Genomic DNA, 12,209 nt, shown 5'->3' with positions numbered 1-12,209 from the left:
GAAGAGCAGAGAGAAGGAAGGAAAGCTCCCTACATTTTTCATTTATCCCCCTTCTGCCAAAAATATCCACACAGGAACTCTGGGCAGCCATTTCCCTGAAATCTGAATTCTTAGTCTTCACATCACATGAAAACCGATTTAGAGGTAAAAATGTAAGTCCAGACTATATTTAGGCATACTATTCATTATTTCTTTACTAATCAAACACAAATAGTTCATCCACTTGTTCTGAAACTATCTAGATGTTTAATTGAATGCAATTTTTCATACTTCTTCCGACATTTAGAAACCCACAAGATTTTGAAGAATTATCTGAATAATTTTTGCAAAACAATTCACTTTGAGGATTGTTACGAGGATATTCCTGGGAAAAAAAAATGTTTTGATGTATAACTTGCTTTGACTAACTCACAAATAAGTCCAAGGAAGTTTCTACTAAAATAGAAAAACATTTCTAAGAGGAACAAATACTCTTATTATTACAAACCTCTGGTTTCAGAGCTTAATGAGATGTGAGCAAAAATTGGAAACTGTATTAGCCAACATGCATTTTCTACCGTATGTGCCCAGTCATGGGGCATGTTATGCGAATCTCATTTCACCTACATCTCAAAACTCTCCCATTTTTAGGTATCCATGTAAATGTATTTATGTAGGAAAAATCAAAGAGAAATCCGAAGAGTTCAGAATCAACTCAGGGTGGACCACATACAAACCTGTTTTTTTATCACACATAAATTATGATCAAAAGTAACTGCAAAAAAAAATATGCCTATCAAACCCATTGTCTTTTTCAAGAACTGGTGTTCTCTCCCAACTTTTCTGTTTGGGTCAGTGTAACCCTCTCTCTTCCACTTTCACAAACTAGAACCTCAAAGTCATCCCTGAAACCCCTCTCTCCTCTGTACTTTGCTCTATCCCCAAGTCTCCTCATTACTTACTCAAGTTACTCCTCAGTTTCAGTCCTTTCTTACCATTTCCACAACCGTCTGCCTAGGTACACCTGAGCAAGTAAGACAACATCACACTTGGTTCCCAACCTTACTCCAGCCTCCACCACACTAATCCAGAGGCCACACCACTGTTAAACCAGCTCCTGAAACCTGTTGCCCTCAAGTCTATCTGTAGGTCAGTAAAGGTCCTTGATCTAAATTCCGCTTTCCTGCTATCATGTTACTCCAGTCTTCCCAGCTGTGGGAGACATGACTAGTTGTCCCCCAGTATCCATGTTCTTCTTCTTCCTTTAGTCATTAGAACACTCAATGATAGCTGGGCACATCCGCACCTGAATAAAGGCTAATTCTCCTACACTCCTTCACAACCAGATGTGCCCTTGCAGTCAAGTTCTGGCCAATAAGATGTGAACAGAAGCAACCTCGTGCCCTCAAAGTGCAGCGTGCACTGGAGTTCCTCCTTTACCTTCACGCGGACTAGATGCAAGTGTGAAAGCAGCATCAGGGCAGCCACGTTACACGCAGAAATGAAAGTCATATGCAGCGGATAGTAGAGACACTCTACCAGCCCTACCAGTTCTGTGCTTTCAGACTGTTAGGTAAAAAGAAAACAGTTTACATTTTGTCTAATTCATTTTTAAGTTGTGCTTTTGTGACAGCAACCTAACCAATACCCCAATCTATCCTCAACTGTTTGATAAAATTTAACAGTGCTAATTTTCTAAATTTATTTGTAAACATGTAAGACCTGGAAGAATGACCTGGATTTTTAATTCAAAATCGCATTCACTTTTGGCACACAGCCCAGTACACACCAGCAATATGGCAATATCCTCAGCATTCTTCTTCTTTTTTTTTTTTTTTTGCAATTTTTATTAATTTATTTTTGTTACAGATGTTTCTCCTCTTCCCCCCCCTAGACATCCTCCTCCTGATCCTTCTCCTGCCCCAGCATTGTTGTCTATGTCCATTGGTTACACATACATGCATATAAGTTCTTCGGTTTATCTCATCCATCCCCTCTGCCCTCCTGCTCTGAAGTTTGTCAGTCTGAACCGTACTCCTTTCTATGTCTCTGGGTCTATTTTGTTCACCAGCTTTTTTTTTTTTCATTATATTTCACAAATAAGTGAAATCATATGGTATTTGTCTTTTTCTGATTAGCTTATTTCACTTAGCATAATGATCTCCAGGTCCCTCCATGTTGTCTCAACGGATAAGAGATCTCTCTTTCTTACAGCTGCATAGTACTCCATTGTGTACATGTACCACAGCTTTTATATCCACTCATCTATTGATAGACACTTGGGCTGTTTCCAGATCTTAGCTATTGTAAATAGTGCTGCTATGAACACAGGGGTACATATATTCCTTCTGATTGGGGTTTCGGGCTTCTAGGGTATATTCCTAGACATGGGATTACTGGATAAAATGGCAGTTCAATTTTTAATTTTTTGAGGTAACACCATATTGTTTTCCACAGTGGCTGCACCAGTCTGCATTCCCACCAGCAGTGTACTAGAGTCCCCTTTTCTCCACACCCTCGCCAGCACTTGTTGTTTGATGATTTGTTGATGGCGGCCATTCTGGCAGGTGTGAGGTGATACCTCATAGTCGTTTTAATTTGCATCTCTCTGATGATTATTGACATTGAGCATTTTTTCATATGTCTCTTGGCAATTTATATATCCTCATCACTCTAAACCATTTTTTAAAATCTCTGGTTGAAATAAAAAATATTCCTTTGTACATATTAAACTTTCTGGTTGCAGTTGTTAGAAACTTAAGAAAAACGTGAAAAAGTTTTAAGCTATGCACAGGACAGTAACTAAAGGTTCCATTGGCTCTCATGAATATCAGGACCTCCCCTCACCCCATTTCTCAAGTTTGCTCTATATGCCTGTTTCAGTCTCCTCTCTTACCACAGACTACCGTCCTGTGCTCCTCTGTTTGAAGGTAGGATACAACTGCCTACCATCCCCAAGTTTTACATATTACAATGCAGGCACCCAAAGAGAAACGCCTACTGTCCTTCGAGTTTTATCACGTGTTAACTCGGAGCTATATAAAATAACATTAACTAACCATTGTTAACATGTTTGCTTTTAAACCTGCTGAGCCATGGGGACATGTAAAAAGAGTCCCCAGTAACTATTATATTTTGTTTTGGTCAGTGGCTGAGTGATGTGCTCCTGGGCCTGCAACAGAGTTGAGATGCTCGTCAAAGATTTCTATGAACACGAATTCATTCATGGTGAACATTATAGTGAGATTCACTCCCTTTTCCACTGTCCACAAGAACCATAAATTCAGTGTGGAAATGTAAGGAGGCAGCCAGCTAGGAGACATTAAGAAAAGCCCAACATCCTATTTGCTCACATATATATACTCTGTTCTCACAGCCTCGAGGGCCAACGCATTTCTTTGCCACTCAAACCACAGGAAAAATAGTGTGGCCAGAATGGTCCACTCCATTCAGATTCTGATGCCCTTGCTACTGGATAACAGAAATGGCCAGCCATAGCAAGCTAGTTATTTGTTTATAGGTGTGTGTGTTTGTTTTCAAGGGAAATTTGAAAACAATTTCCTCCAAGGAAATTAAGATACAGCTGCAAAGTGGTCTTTTTCTGTCCCTGATTTTATTTAGATTTTACTTCATTTTTTTTTACACACTTTTGTTTTTAAAACCACACTAATGGTTACCTGCTTTTTCTCATCTAATCCTTTCAACAGATTTGAGATAGAAATTCATACCAACATTTTAATCAATTTTATTAAGATAGAGTTTGTGCACAAAAAGACATCCATTTTAATTTCATGGTTCAATGAGCTTTGACAAATATATACTTCTGTGTGAATATAATAAAAATCAAAATAGAGACCATTTCACCACTGCCAAAGAGGTCTCCTATACTCTATTCAAGCCACCCCTGCCCAATCTCAAACAACCTTGACCTCAGACAACTGGTAACTCTTTCTTCATTAGAGATGAGCTTTGTGTCTAATGTTTCATGTAAATGCTACTCATTTGTGTCTGATGTTTTTACTCTTTTGTATGACTTTTTTTTGCTCAGCATTATGTTTCTACAATTCATGAATGTTGCAGATATCATTGTTCATTCTTCTTTCTTGCTGAGTAGTATTCTGTTGTGTGGCTATACCACAATTTGTTTATCATTTTCATCAGCTGACAGACATTTGAATTGTTACCAGTTTCAGGTTATTGTGAATAAAACCACTGTGAAGGTTTGTGTCGCTACATGATTTCATTTCTCTTTCATAAGTGCCTCTAAGTGGAATTTATGGGTCATATCATAAGGGTATGCTTAGATTTATAAGACACAGCAACATCATTTTTCAAATATGGTTGTATTACTTGCTCTACATCCTCAGCAGGACTTACTATTGGCAGGGTTTTTTTTTTTTTTAATTAAATTTATTCAGGTGTCACTGGCTAATAAAATTATATAAGTTTCTATAATACATTTTTATATTCCATTGTGTGTTTACCGACCAATGTCAAATCTCCTTCCATCACCATATATTTGAACCCCTTTATCTTTTACTACCTCCCTCCCAACCCCTTCTCCTCTGGTAACCACTATACTGTTATCTTTGTCTATGAGTTTGTGTTTGTTTGTCCATTTGTTTTCAGTTTTATATTCCACATTTGAGTGAAATCAATGGTTCTGGACTTCTTCTTGACTTATTTTGCTTAGCATGATATTTTCAAGATCCATCCATGTTGTTGCAATGGCAATATTTCATCTTATGGCTAAGTAGTATTCCCTTGTATATATGTACCACATCTTCTTCACCCAATCATCTATTGAAGGACACTTTCATTGTTTTGCATCTTGGCCATGGTGAATAATGCTACAGTGAACATAGAAATATATGTATCTTTACAAAAAAATGTTTTCAAATTTTTGGGGTAAATACCCAAAAGGGTTGTTGGGTCATATGGTAATTCTATTAATTTTTTCAGAAACCTCCATACTATTTTCCATAATGTCTATACCAGATTACATTACCACTGGTAGTAAATGAGGGTTCATTTTTCTCCACAACCTCTCCAGTGCTTATTGTTACTTGTGTTGTTAATAATAGTCATTTTAATAGGTGTGAGGTAGTATCTCAATGTATAGATTTTTATTCCCTAATAGTTTTTGAAGTTGAGCATCATTTTATTTTATTTTATTTTTATTTTTTTTGTGGTACATACCCCTAGCGGGAACCAAACCCGGGACTCTCTGGTCCGCAGGCCTATGCTCAACCGCTGAGCCAAACTGGCCAGGGTGAGCATCATTTTATATATCTGTTGGCCACTTGTATGTCTCCTTGGGAGAAGTGTCTGTTCAAGTCCTCTTCCTGTTTTTTAATTGGATTGTTTGGTTCTTTGTTGTCAGGTTGTATGAGTCTTTATTACATATATAATATTAACCCCTTAGGGGAGGTGTTGTTTGTAAATATCTTCTTCCATTCGGTTGGCTGCCATTTTGGTGACAGTTTCTTTTGCTGTGCAGAAGCCTTAGGGTTTAATATAGTCCCATTCTTTTTGTTGTGGTTGTTGCTATTGCTTCCTTTCCCTTTTAAGTTCAAATTCATAATATCTTTTTAAGACCAAGATAAATAAGTTTGGTACCTATGTTTCCATCTATGTAATTTATTGTTTCAGGTATTACATTTAGGTCTCTGATCCATTTTGAGTTCATCTTTTGAGTATGATAATAGATAGCAGTCTAGTTTCATTCTTTTGTATGTGGCTTTCCAATGTCCCAGCACCATTTGAAGAGGCTTTCTTTTCTCCACTGTATGTTTTTGGCTCCTTTGTTAAAGATTATTTGCCCATAAATATGTGGGTTTATTTCTGAGCTCTCAATTCTGTTCCATTACTCTGGTGTCTGTTTTTCTGCTAATAACATGCTGTTTTGAGTACTGTTGCTTTGTAGTATAATTTGAAATCATGGAGTGTGATACCTCTGGCTTGGTTCTCTTATCTCAGAACTGCTTTGGCTATTTGGGGTTTTTTGTGGTTCCATACAAATCTGATGATTTTTTTTGTTGTTTCTTTAAAAGATGCCATTGAGATTTTGATGGGAATTGTATTAAATCTGTTTATTGCTTTGAATATTTTAACTATGTTTATTCTTCTAATCCATGAACACAGACTATCTTTCCATTTCTCTGAGTCTTCTTCAGTTTCTTTAATAATGTCTTATACTTTTCAGTATATAGGTGCTTCACATCCTTTGCTAAGTTTATTGCATTATTAGATTATTTTTGCTGCCATTGCAAGTGGAGCTTTTTTCTCTTTTTTTTCCCTGAAATGTCATTGCTAATATATAAGAGTGCAATGGGTTTTTATATATTGATGTTGTATTCTGTAACTTTACTGTATTTCTTTATTGTTTCTAATAGTTTTTTGATAGAGTCTTTAGAGTTTCCTATATAAAGAATGATGTCATCTGCAAAAAGTGATAATTTTACTTCTTCATTCTTAATTTGGATGCCTTTTACTTCTTTCTCTTGCCTAATTACTCTATCTAGGACTTACAATACTATGTTAAATAATGGTGGTGAGAGTGTGCAACCTTGTCTTGTTCTTGATCTTAGAGAAAAAGCTTTAAGTTTTTCACCATTGAGTATATTAGCTGAGGGTTTGTCATATGTGGCATTTATTATGTTATGTTCCTTCTATACACATTTTACTGAGTGTTTTAATCATAAATGGATGTTGTATCAAATGCTTTTTATGCATCTATTGATATGATTATATAATTTTTATTTCTAATTTTGTTAATGTGTTATATCACACTGATCAATTTGCACATGTTGAGCCATCCTTGTGCCCCTGGAATGAACCTCACTTGTGATGTCAGTCTTTTTAATTTTAGCCATCTGTGGATCTGTATTAGTATGTAAATTGTGGGTTCACATTTCCCTAATGATGCTATCTTTTCATGTTCTATTAGCTGTTCATACATTTTCCTTTAGAAGTGTCTATTTAAATATTTTGGCCATTTTAAAAATTAATTTGTGCTCTTATTATTGAGTTGTAAGAGTTTTTACATATTCTGTTTACAATTGCTTTATCAAACATATGAACTTTGACTGTTTCTCTCCCAGCTGTGACTTATCTTTTATTTTTTAATGGTATTATTTTGATGAAATCCACATTATCATTTTTTCTTTCATTGTTCATATTTTTCTCCTCTATATAAGAAATCTTTGTGTAACTCAAGATGGAAAAGGTTTCTTACTATTTTCTACTAAAAGTTTTATGATTTAGCTTTTTAAATTTTCCATAATCCATGTTGGGTTAATCTTTATGTATGGGACATGATGCAATGATCAATATTCATCTTTCCACATGGAAATACATTTACACCATCATAATTAAAAAAATACATTCTCCTCTCCCCTATTAAATTTTCTTGGCACCTTAATAAAAAATCAATTGGCCATATCTGTGGTAATCTATTTTTAGAGTAACTGTTGTGTTTTATTGTATGAGCATGTCTACATGTCTGTCCTATGCCAATACCACACTGTCTTGGTTACTGTAGCCTTACTGTCAGTCTTGAAATCAGGAACTTATTTCTATGTTTCAAAATCCCTTTGAATTTATCAGGTATTTTCAATTTCCATGTACAATTTAGAATCAATTTGCCATTTTCTATTTTTAAAATGCATACTAATATTTAATTGAGATTGCATTAAATCTATATATTAATGTAAGGAAAATTGGCATCTTGACAATATTGAGTCTGATCCTTGAATAAAGTAGATCTCTCCTTTTATTTAGATCTTCTTCATTTTCTCTCAGCATTTCTTCAAATACTTTATAGTTTTAGTGCATAAGTACTATACATATTTTGTTAAAAATTTTACTAGTTATTTTATGAGTTTGGGTGGTATTTCAAATGATATCTTAACATTTTTAATCTCCAATTGTTTTTTACTAATACATTAAAAAACAGTTGATTTTTGTACATTTTCCTTGTGTCATGGAAACTTGCTAAACTCACTTATTAGTTCTAGTAAGATTTTTGTAGATTCCTCTGGATTTTCTATAGATATTATGACACTTTTAATTTTTCCTTTCCAATCTATATGTGTTTTATTTTTTTCTTCTTGCCTTATTACACTAGTTATGCTATCCAGTAAAACAATGAACAAAAGTGGGCAAAACAGATATCCTTCTTTGTTCCTCATCTTAGAATGTCTTCAGTCTCACACCATTAAATATAATACTAGTTGTATGTTTTTCACAAATGTTTTTATCAGATGTAGAAAGTCCCCTTTTATTGCTAGTGTTCTGAGAAATAAAATTGATTTTCAAATATTAAATCATTTTTACATTCCTTAAGATAAATCTCACATAGTCATGCTGTATTATTATTTTTATTTACTGCTTAATTCAACTTACTAAGATTGTGTTAAGGAATTTTTGTCTATTCCATGAGGGATATTGTTGGTCTATAGTTTTCTTTTCTCATAATGGATATTTTTTATTTCAATATTAAGATAATATTGGCCTGATAAAATTAATTGTAAAGTATTCCCACCTCCTGTATTTTTTGAGAAACTTTGTGTTGGAATACCGGTATTTCTTCCTGAAATGTCTGATGAATTCTTCAGTGAAGCTAGCTGGAGCTGGAGTTTCCTTTGTAGCAAAGTTTTTCATTGAATTCCAATTTAACTATTAGCTATAAAGCTATTTGGATAATCTATTTCATCCTGAATCAATTTTGGTCAAGTGTGTCTTCCAAGGAATTTTTTCCATCTAAGTTGTTAAATCTATTGACATTTATTCATAATATTCCCTTATTATCCTTTATGTATGTAAGATTTGAAGTTGTAGATTTCCTTTTATTCATGACCTTGGTAATTTTAATCATCTTTCAATCAGTCTAGTTAGAGGTTTATCCATTTTATTGATCTCAGAACCAGCTTTTGGCTTGATATTTTTTATTGTTTTTCTATTATCTATTTCAGTTATATCTGTTCTTTATTATTTCCTAATTTCTATTTATTTGGGGTTTAAGTTGCTCTTCTTTCTTTAAGTAGAAACTTAAATAATTAATTGAACCTTTTATTTTCCTAACATAAACATTTAATAGTATAAATTTACCTCTAAATACTATGTTAGCTGCACCCTATAAATGTTGATAGGCTGTGTTTTCATTACCACTTAATTTAAAATATTTTCTAATTTCGCTTGTGAGTTTTTTCTTTGGCCTACAGATTTCTAGAAGTGTGTTAACTTCCAAATATTTATAAATTGTTCCAGATATCTTTCTGTTAGTGATTTCCCATTTAATTCTGTTCTAGTCAGAGATTATACTCTGTATGATTTCAATCTTTTTACATCATTGAGGTTTGTTTTATAGCCCAACATATTTTGGTTGATGTGCATATATAATGTTCATACTTGAAAAGAATATGTATTCTGTTGTTACATCAATTTTTTGATGGTTTTATTCAAGTTTATCATGTATTTACTGATTTTTCTGTCTACTTTATCTATCATTTACTAAGAGTAGCATTACAATTGTCAACTATAATTAAGTAAATAATCATTTCTTTTCTGAGGTCTACTTTGCCTAATAATTCAACTACTCTTAATTTTGTTGGGATTAGAGTTTGCATAGTATATATTGTCCCTCATCCTTTTACTTATAACATATCTCTGTCTCTACATTTAACATATGTTTCTTTAATACAGCATATAATTCCGCCTTGGTTTTATATCCAATTTTACAATCTCTGTATACAAATTAGAACTTTGCATCATTTATATTTAATATAATTACAAATGCAGTTGGATTTAAATAGACCATCTTGCTATTTACTTCTTATTTCTTCTATCTAACTTTTGTCCTCTTTTCCCAACTCTTTTTATACTAATTCAGTAGTTTTTATTTTGTTGTATTTCTACCACTGGCTTTTTAGCTATAACTCTTTGTGGTCTTTGGTGGGGGAGGGGGGTTCTTGGGTGTGTTTTTAAAGATTGTTCTAGGATTTTCAATAGGTATCTAAAAGTTATACAGCTTACCTCCAAATAATATTATACCAATTCACATACAATGTAAGCATTTTTTGATGAATATTTCCATATTCTCCCTCACATTCTTTGTACTATTTTTGTCATACATTTTACTTCTATATATTTTATAAGCCTCACAATTCAACAGTTATTTTTGCTTTATAAAAGTTAAATATATTTTGAAGAAATTTAAATATGAGAAAAATGTGTTTTATATTCTCCACATTTTTACCATTTTGAATGCTTTTTATTTCTTTGTGTAGAAACAAGTTTCCATCTGGCATCATTTTCCTTCCACCTGAGGGAATTCCTCTTACATTTTTTATCATGTAAGTCTGCTGGCAACATATTCTCTCAGCTTTTATTAGTCTGAAAAAAGTTTTTATTTTGCTTTCAATTTGAAGGATATTTTCACTGGGTAAAGAATTCTAGGTTCACAGGTTTTGCTTTTTCTTTTTTCTTTTTAATTAAAGATATCATTACATTGGTTTTCATAATGCGTAGTTTTTAATGAGAGGTATGTGAGTTTTTTATTTTTCTTTGTTATCTTTTTCTCTTCTTATATGATTTATTCTTTATCATTGTTTTCTTCAATTTAATTATAATGTACCTTGGCATTGTTTTCTTGTTAATTAGGCTTGAGGTTTAATGAACATCTTGAAAGTGTGGGTTTATAGTTTTCCTCAAATTAGAAAACTTGTGACCATTGTTTCTTCAAATAATTTCTTCTGTACTCTCTCCTTTCTGAGAGTCCAATTATACATGTGATAAAACACTTGACATTGGACCATAGGTCACTGAATTTCTGTTCAGTTCTGTTTTATTCTATTTCTCTTTGTGTTTCCTTTTAGGTCATTTCTATTAGTATGTCTTCAACTTCATGAATGTTGTTGTTTTTATAGTATATAATCTACTTTTAACATGACCCAGAAATTGTTATTTCTGATACTGTGTTTTATGCTTCATTTAAAAATCTTTCATTTCTCTTCTCATTGTGTTCATTAAATACTTTAACCTAGTAAAAATAACAATATAGCTATACCTTAGTATCACAGGGAATTGGTCCCAGGACCTCATATAGACAGATACCAAAATTGGGGGATGGTCAAGTCCCTTAGTGAGCTCTTTGTATCTGTGGGTTCTGCATCTACAAATACAAAGGACAAAGTATACTTCACTATTCTTGTCTGCTGATTCCATAATTTCAGTTTTACTGACTAATTTTCTTCTGGTTATAAGTCATTGTTTTTCTTCTTCACATTTCAAGTAATTTTTATTGGATGCTAGACATTGTAAATTTTGCATTTTTTGAGTATCTGAATATGGTTGTCTTGTTTCAAAGAACTTTGGGACTTATTCTGGAAGGCACCTAAATTATTGCTAAGTTTGATGCTTAATTTTAAGACTTTTTAAAGTGTGTCTAGAGAAGTCTATATTCTTAAGATATTTTAACTCCATTACTAAGATGTGACCTTACCAGAGTCTCCACTGAATGTCCTGAATGATCAACAAAAACTTCACTATCTCTAGTCAGGATCTGAACACCTCCAAGCCCTGGGTTGTCTCCAGGACACGTTCACCTCACTGCTCATTTCATCAAGTCTTTTGTCAGTTACAGCAAGGAGATCAAGTCTGTCCCTCTTATTCTAACATGGCCAGAAGTGGAAGTCCACTCTATACTTTTATTTTAATTCTTCATCATTTTGCTCTTGGGTTCTAGTTTGAGACCAATGTAAAGACAATAATGACTGAATCTTTTTTCTAAGTGTTTACTATGTTTGAGTCATTATGTCAGAAAGTTATACTTTGTTTTATTTAATCCTTGTAATAATCTATGTACCAACAGTACTCCCATTTTAAAAATAAGAAAATGAGACTTATGGAAGTAACTTTCCTATAGACATATAGCTAGTAAGTGGTGAAATGTGATTTTTAATCCAGCTCCTTTGGACTCTACAGCTGGGTTCTTAACCAATACACTTAGAAACCCTTTGATCTACCCAATATTCTCACTCCATACGACAATATCTCAAGCAAGTACACCATTACATGTACACTAACACTATATGTTATTATATAATTTCAAAATATTTATACCAATGCCTGGAAATTAACTGCACATTTCTTATAAAAAGAAATAGTATATACAGGGTGGAGTAAAAGTAGGTTTGCAGTTGTAAGTACGTGAAATACAGAGTGTATTC

The sequence above is a fragment of the Molossus molossus genome, unplaced genomic scaffold (assembly GCF_014108415.1).
Source record: "Molossus molossus isolate mMolMol1 unplaced genomic scaffold, mMolMol1.p scaffold_m16_p_15, whole genome shotgun sequence".
In the NCBI taxonomy this organism is placed as follows: domain Eukaryota; kingdom Metazoa; phylum Chordata; class Mammalia; order Chiroptera; family Molossidae; genus Molossus; species Molossus molossus.
This window is presented reverse-complemented; position numbering follows the sequence as displayed.